Source organism: Rutidosis leptorrhynchoides, chromosome 4 (assembly GCF_046630445.1).
Source record: "Rutidosis leptorrhynchoides isolate AG116_Rl617_1_P2 chromosome 4, CSIRO_AGI_Rlap_v1, whole genome shotgun sequence".
Lineage (NCBI taxonomy): Eukaryota > Viridiplantae > Streptophyta > Magnoliopsida > Asterales > Asteraceae > Rutidosis > Rutidosis leptorrhynchoides.
In genome coordinates, this window is record NC_092336.1 from 594,242,644 (window position 1) to 594,249,424 (window position 6,781).

Here is a 6,781-nt window from a genome sequence, read left to right on the forward strand (position 1 = left end):
GTGTTTTAAAGTTTTATAAGTCACTCTTTTTCTTTCTTATTTCTCCAATTTTTACTTTTAATTTCGACGCGCTCTCTTTCTTTCTTATTTCTCGCTATTCTAGTTTTTAGGACTTAAAATTTTCTCTATTTCTTATCTAAATTTCTTTAAATTACGAAAATTTATTTTAAGTGGTTAAATTGATAGACATCAAAATTTTCTGGTTCGTAGTAATAGTTAGATTTGTACGTGGACCGGGTTATTGGAGCCAAACAGTACTCAATTATATTGAGACCAAACGAATCCTGCCCCTCTGTTGCATCTTTTGGCTATTCGAAACGTGGGCAAAATCAGAAAAGTCTATTAATTGGATAACTTATATAATTTTTCTTTCCTTTTAAAAACTAATAGGATATTCAGTGAATGCACCGAGCAAGACGTTCACCACCTTTTGTACGTTCACCACCTGTAACTCGATCAAGACATCTAGCTAATATTGTCACCGTTGATTTTTCTTTAGAATCGTCATCCAGTCGACCAAGTACTCCAATTCAAATTTCCGATAATCCATTTTTTGAACCCGATCTCACAATTGAGAATCCGAAGAATATTCAGGGACGATTCATAGATCCTGAACCATTAATTTTTCCTCCGGAACCACCAATCATTCAAACAGAGATTGTTGAGGAACGAAAAATTAAATCAGAATCCTCTAGTGATTCAGATTCAACAAATTCAATCATGGAGAATCTGGAACCTTTAAGTATGGAAGACCGAATGCGAGCTAAACGCACTGGCCAAGGTCACGCAATTACTCATCCTGACATTAATGCGCCAGATTATAAAATCAAAGGACAAATTCTACATATGGTGACTAATCAATGCCAATTTAGTGGTGCACCGAAGGAAGATCCAAATGAACATCTTCGTACCTTTAATAGGATCTGCACACTATTTAAAATCCGAGAAGTTGAAGATGAACAGATATATCTCATGTTATTTCCCTGGACTTTAAAGGGAGAAGCCAAAGATTGGTTGGAATCATTACCTGAAGGGGCGATTGATGAATGGGACGTTTTAGTTGAAAAATTTCTTAAACAATTCTTTCCGGCATCTAAAGCCGTAAGACTTCAAGGAGAAATTTTTACTTTCACACAGAAACCAAATGAAACTCTATATGAGGCATGGACCAGATTTGGAAAGTTATTAAGAGGATGTCCGCAACATGGTTTAGACACCTGTCAAATAGTACAAATATTCTACCAAGGATACGACATCACTACAAGGAAAGACATCAATATAGTAGCTGGTGGTTCTATTATGCAGAAAACCGAAACTGATGCTTACAAAATTATTGATAACACTGCTTCCCACTCACATGAGTGGCACCAAGAAAAAGATATCGTTAGATCATCTAAATCAGCTAGAGCTGATTCTAGCCTTGACTTAGATTCCATTTCCGCAAAGATAGATGCTGTCGAGAGACAAATGGAAAAGATGACTAAGGATATACACTCAATACGAATTAGTTGTGAGTAGTGTGGAGGACCACATTTGACAAAAGATTGTCTCAGTATTGAACTTACAATGGAACAAAGAGAGAATATTTCATACATAAACCAAAGGCCTGGAAATAATTATCAGAATAATTATCAACCGCCAAGACCGATTTACAATCAAAACCAAAATTATAATCGAAATATTCCATACAACAACCAACAAGGTCCAAGTAATCAACAAGTATCCAACAATACTTACAACCAGCAAAGACCTAATTTTCAAAATAAACCACCACAAACCGATGATAAAAAGCCGAATTTAGAAGATATGATGACGAAGCTAGTTGAAACTCAAACGCAGTTTTTCACATCTCAGAAACAAACTAATGAACAAAATGCTCAAGCATTTAGAAATCAACAAGCTTCTATTCAAAATTTGGAACAAGAAGTAAGTAACCTAGCAAGGTTAATAGGTGAAAGAAAACCGGGAAGTTTACCTAGTGATAAAAATGCTAACCCCCGGAATGAAACAGCTAAAGCTATTACCACAAGAAGTGGTATTACACTTAAACCACCTGATATACCTGTAATTTCTGATGAAGCTATTCCTACTCCACAAGAACCACAACCTGAACAAGATAAGGAAAAAGAACCGGTAGTTGAAAAGGTTAATGAAGATAACATAGTTAAAGCTAAACCTTATGTTAAACCATACCAACCACCACTTCCTTACCCGAGTAAAATGAGAAAAGAGAAACTTGAAGCCGAGCAATCCAAATTCTTGGATATGTTTAAACAGATAAATTTAAATCTTCCTTTCATTGATGTAATTTCAGGAATGCCTAGATATGCTAAATTTCTGAAAGATCTAATCACAAATAGAAAGAAAATGGAAGAACTCTCGGCCGTTACTATGAATGCTAATTGTTCTGCAGTGCTGTTGAATAAGATACCAGAAAAACTATCAGATCCATGAAGTTTCACAATTCCATGTTTTCTGGGTAGTTTTAGTTCAATAAAAGCATTGGCAGACTTAGGTGCTAGTATAAATTTAATGCCGTATTCACTATACGCTAAACTAGACCTTGGAGAATTGAAACCAACAAGAATAAGCATACAACTAGCCGATCGATCAATAAAATATCCTAGAGGGATAATGGAGAACATGCTAGTTAAAGTTGGTACTTTAGTATTTCCAGTAGATTTTGTTGTTCTGGACATGGAAGAAGATTCTCAAGTTCCTCTCATATTAGGAAGACCGTTCTTAAACATGGCTAAAGCAATGATAGAAGTGTTCGATAAGAAACTGACCCTAAGTATAGAGGACGAGAGTGTTACCTTTTCAGTTGATAGAGCAATGCAACAATCGCAATCTGCAGATGATACATGTTATTATATTCAAACTATAGATTCACATGCAGAATTGTTAGAAGAATTTCCAGAATTACAAGGAACAGGAGAATGTTCTTTAGGAGAAGGAACTGAACCAATTGATGAAACTGAAATGTTAGCTACACTAATGGCTAATGGATATGAACCACCAACAGAAGAAATTCAAATGCTAAAAGAAGAAGACAGATATCGATATAAATCATCAATAGAAGAACCTCCGACATTAGAGTTAAAGCCCTTCCAAATCATTTGGAATACGCTTATTTATATGGTGAATCTGAATTACCTGTAATAATATCGTCTTCTCTTACTGAAAATGAGAAATCACAACTCATTTCTGTGTTAAAAGCTTATAAACCAGCTATTGCATGGAAAATTCATGATATTAAAGGAATAAGTCCTTCGTATTGCTCCCATAAAATCCTTATGGAAGAAGGTCATAAAACGTATGTGTAACGCCAACGAAGACTAAATCCTAATATGCAAGATGTTGTTAAAAAAGAAATTATTAAACTGCTTGATGCAGGTTTAATTTATCCAATTTCTGATAGTCCATGGGTAAGCCCAGTTCAATGCGTGCCTAAGAAGGGTGGCATGACTGTCATCACAAATGAGAAAAATGAGCTTATTCCGAATAGGACTGTAACAGGATGGCGTGTATGTATAGATTATAGAAAATTAAATGACGCCACCAGAAAAGATCACTTTCCCTTACCTTTCATTGATCAAATGTTGGAAAGATTAGCCGGAAATAGTTACTATTGTTTTCTTGATGGTTTTTCCGGATATTTTCAAATTCCAATAGCACCCGAAGATCAAGAGAAAACCACATTCACGTGCCCTTATGGTACTTTTGCTTATAAACGCATGCCATTTGGACTTTGCAACGCCCCTGCAACCTTTCAAAGGTGCATGATGGCAATTTTTCACGACATGATAGAAGAATGCATGGAAGTTTTCATGGATGACTTTTCAGTCTTCGGTGATATTTTTGAAACATGTCTAGCTAATCTTGAACGAATGCTTATTAGATACGAACAATCATATCTAGTACTTAATTGGGAGAAATGCCATTTCATGATTAAAGAAGGCATCGTTCTGGGTCATAAAATTTCAAAGAAAAGAATTGAAGTGGATAGAGCTAAAGTAGATGTAATTGCTAAACTTCCACATCCCACCAATGTTAGAGGCGTTAGGAGTTTTCTAGGGCATGCCGGTTTTTACCGACGTTTTATAAAAGATTTTTCTAAAATTGCCACTCATATGAATAAACTCCTAGAAAAGGATGCTCCATTCATCTTTTCAGATGAATGTATCAAATCTTTTAATATTCTTAAAGAGAAACTCACTAATACGCCAATCATGATAACACCAAATTGGAATCTACCGTTTGAACTTATGTGCGATGCAAGTGATTTTGCAATGGGAGCCGTTTTTGGACAAAGGATTTAAAAACGATTTCAACCTATTTATTACGCTAGTAAGACATTACAAGGAGCACAAACAAATTACACAACTACTGAAAAAGAACTCCTTGCTATTATCTTTGCTTTTGACAAATTTCGTTCATATCTCGTTCTAGCTAAAACGGTGGTCTATACCGACCATTCTGCTCTTAGATACCTATTTTCGAAACAAGATGCCAAACCAAGATTAATCCGTTGGATCTTACTCTTACAAGAGTTCGATATTGAAATCCAAGATAAAAGAGGAGCAGAAAATCTCGCCGCTGATCATCTTTCTCGTCTTGAAAATCCTGAATTAGAAGTTCTAAATGAATCGGCCATACAAGACAACTTTCCTGATGAATATCTATTGAAGATAGATCATAATGAAATTTCATGGTTTGCAGACTATGCAAACTACTTAGTATGTGGATTCCTTGAAAAAAGATTATCGTACAAAAAACGAAAGAAATTCTTCAGTGATATAAAACACTATTTCTGGGAAGATCCACATTTGTTTAAAAGTTGTCCAGATGGAATAATACGCCGATGTGTATTCAGAGATGAAGCCAATCAAATCTTAAACCATTGTCACACAGGACCGACAGGAGGGCATTATGGGCCTCAACTAACAGCAAGGAAAGTTTATGATGCTGGATTCTATTGGCCTACAATTTACAAAGACGCACACCTTCTTTGCAAATCCTGTGATGCTTGTCAAAGGGCCGGAAAAATAAGTCAACGTGATGAAATACCACAAAATATCATTCAAGTATGTGAAGTATTTGACATTTGGGGTATTGACTTTATGGGTCCATTTCCAAAATCTCATAATAATTTATACATTCTCGTAGCCATTGATTATGTATCTAAATGGGCGGAAGCACAAGCTCTCCCAACTAACGATGCACGAGTTGTAATCAACTTTTTAAAACGTCTTTTTGCAAGCTTTGGAACACCGAAAGCTTTAATAAGTGATCGGGGAACTCATTTTTGTAATAATCAACTTGAGAAAGTTCTTAAAAGATATCGAGTAACTCAAAAAATCTCCACCGCATATCATCCACAAACAAGTGGACAAGTTGAAAATACTAACCGAGCTTTGAAATGTATTCTAGAGAAAACCGTAGGATCAAATCCGAAGGAATGGTCCATAAAATTGGATGATGCACTCTGGGCTTTTAGAACAGCCTACAAAACTCCAATTGGAACCACACCTTTTAGACTCGTTTATGGAAAAGCATGTCATCTTCCAGTAGAAATTGAACACAAAGCATTTTGGGCTTTGAAGACATGTAATCTTGATTTACATGAAGCCGGACGTCTACGGTTAAGTCAATTAAACGAATTAGAAGAATTAAGACATGAAGCATACGAAAATTCATTAATCTATAAAGAAAGAACAAAGAAATGGCATGATAAAAGAATCAGAAGTTCAAAAGAATTTAAAGAAGGAGACAGAGTTCTTCTTTTCAATTCACGATTCAAGCTATTTCCTGGAAAAATTGAAATCAAGATGGTCTGGACCATTCATAATCAAAAGAGTTTTCCCATACGGAACAGTAGAATTAATAAATTCAAATGGGATTGAATTTAAGGTTAATGGTCACAGAGTTAAACACTACATAGATAGTCCGATGGAAGTCGACAACGAAGTTAATCACAATTTCGATACCACAGCTAACTAAGTGTGGGGAGAATCAAGTCTTTAAAGGATAATATGTATTTCTGTTAGAATTAGATTTTCTGTTTTCGTGTAGTTCTCGAAAATGGAACCCGAATGGTCTTTCCCTAGCAGACCCTAAAGAACTAGTCTTCTCCCCCCATTCTGGATTTTTATTTTTTTTAGGGTTTTACGAAATGAAGACTTCCTGTGAACTAAACCATGGTCTAATGCTACACGCTTTGATTACTAAACGTAATAATGACACACTTCCGAGTGAACTGGTATCAGTAATCAGAGAAAAATTGGACGGAGTAAGAAAAGAATCCAGATGCGAAGATAATAAGTTATAATTTGGTAAAGGAAAATCAAAATCCGCAGCGAAAAGAAGAGCACGACACCTTGAAAGATGTCACAAATGCTGAAAATGGTCACACGAAGGTAAATGTTCAAATAATCAAACCTATTCAAACACCGAATTTGTTACTTTATGCAGAGATGGACCGTTCATATGTTTAGAAGAAAAAACACTGAATGCTCGAGGTTACGCCTATGTAGCCATGGAAAATCAATTAGTCTGACTATCTTATGAGTGGGCTAGAGCATATCACTAAGAAATCTATTTCACAGGTAAGTTTGTACAGTTTTTATTTTTATTTTTATTTTTAACCTTTTGATAATAAACGCTAATTTGTTCGCTATAAAGTATTAAATTGGTATTCAATAAAATTAGGTCTTGCGACCGAAATTATTGATATCATACAAAAATTTATTACATCACTGCGAAATTTACCGTTTATTCT

At 35.2% G+C, this 6,781-nt stretch overlaps 1 non-coding gene across 1 annotated transcript; it reads right to left on the reverse strand.

The window, feature by feature from the left end:
- Nucleotides 1-1,104: 1,104 nt before the first annotated feature.
- LOC139845782 (small nucleolar RNA R71) lies at nt 1,105-1,211 on the reverse strand. The gene has a single exon (XR_011758540.1). It is a non-coding gene; the product is annotated as a small nucleolar RNA R71 (small nucleolar RNA).
- Nucleotides 1,212-6,781: the final 5,570 nt, after the last annotated feature.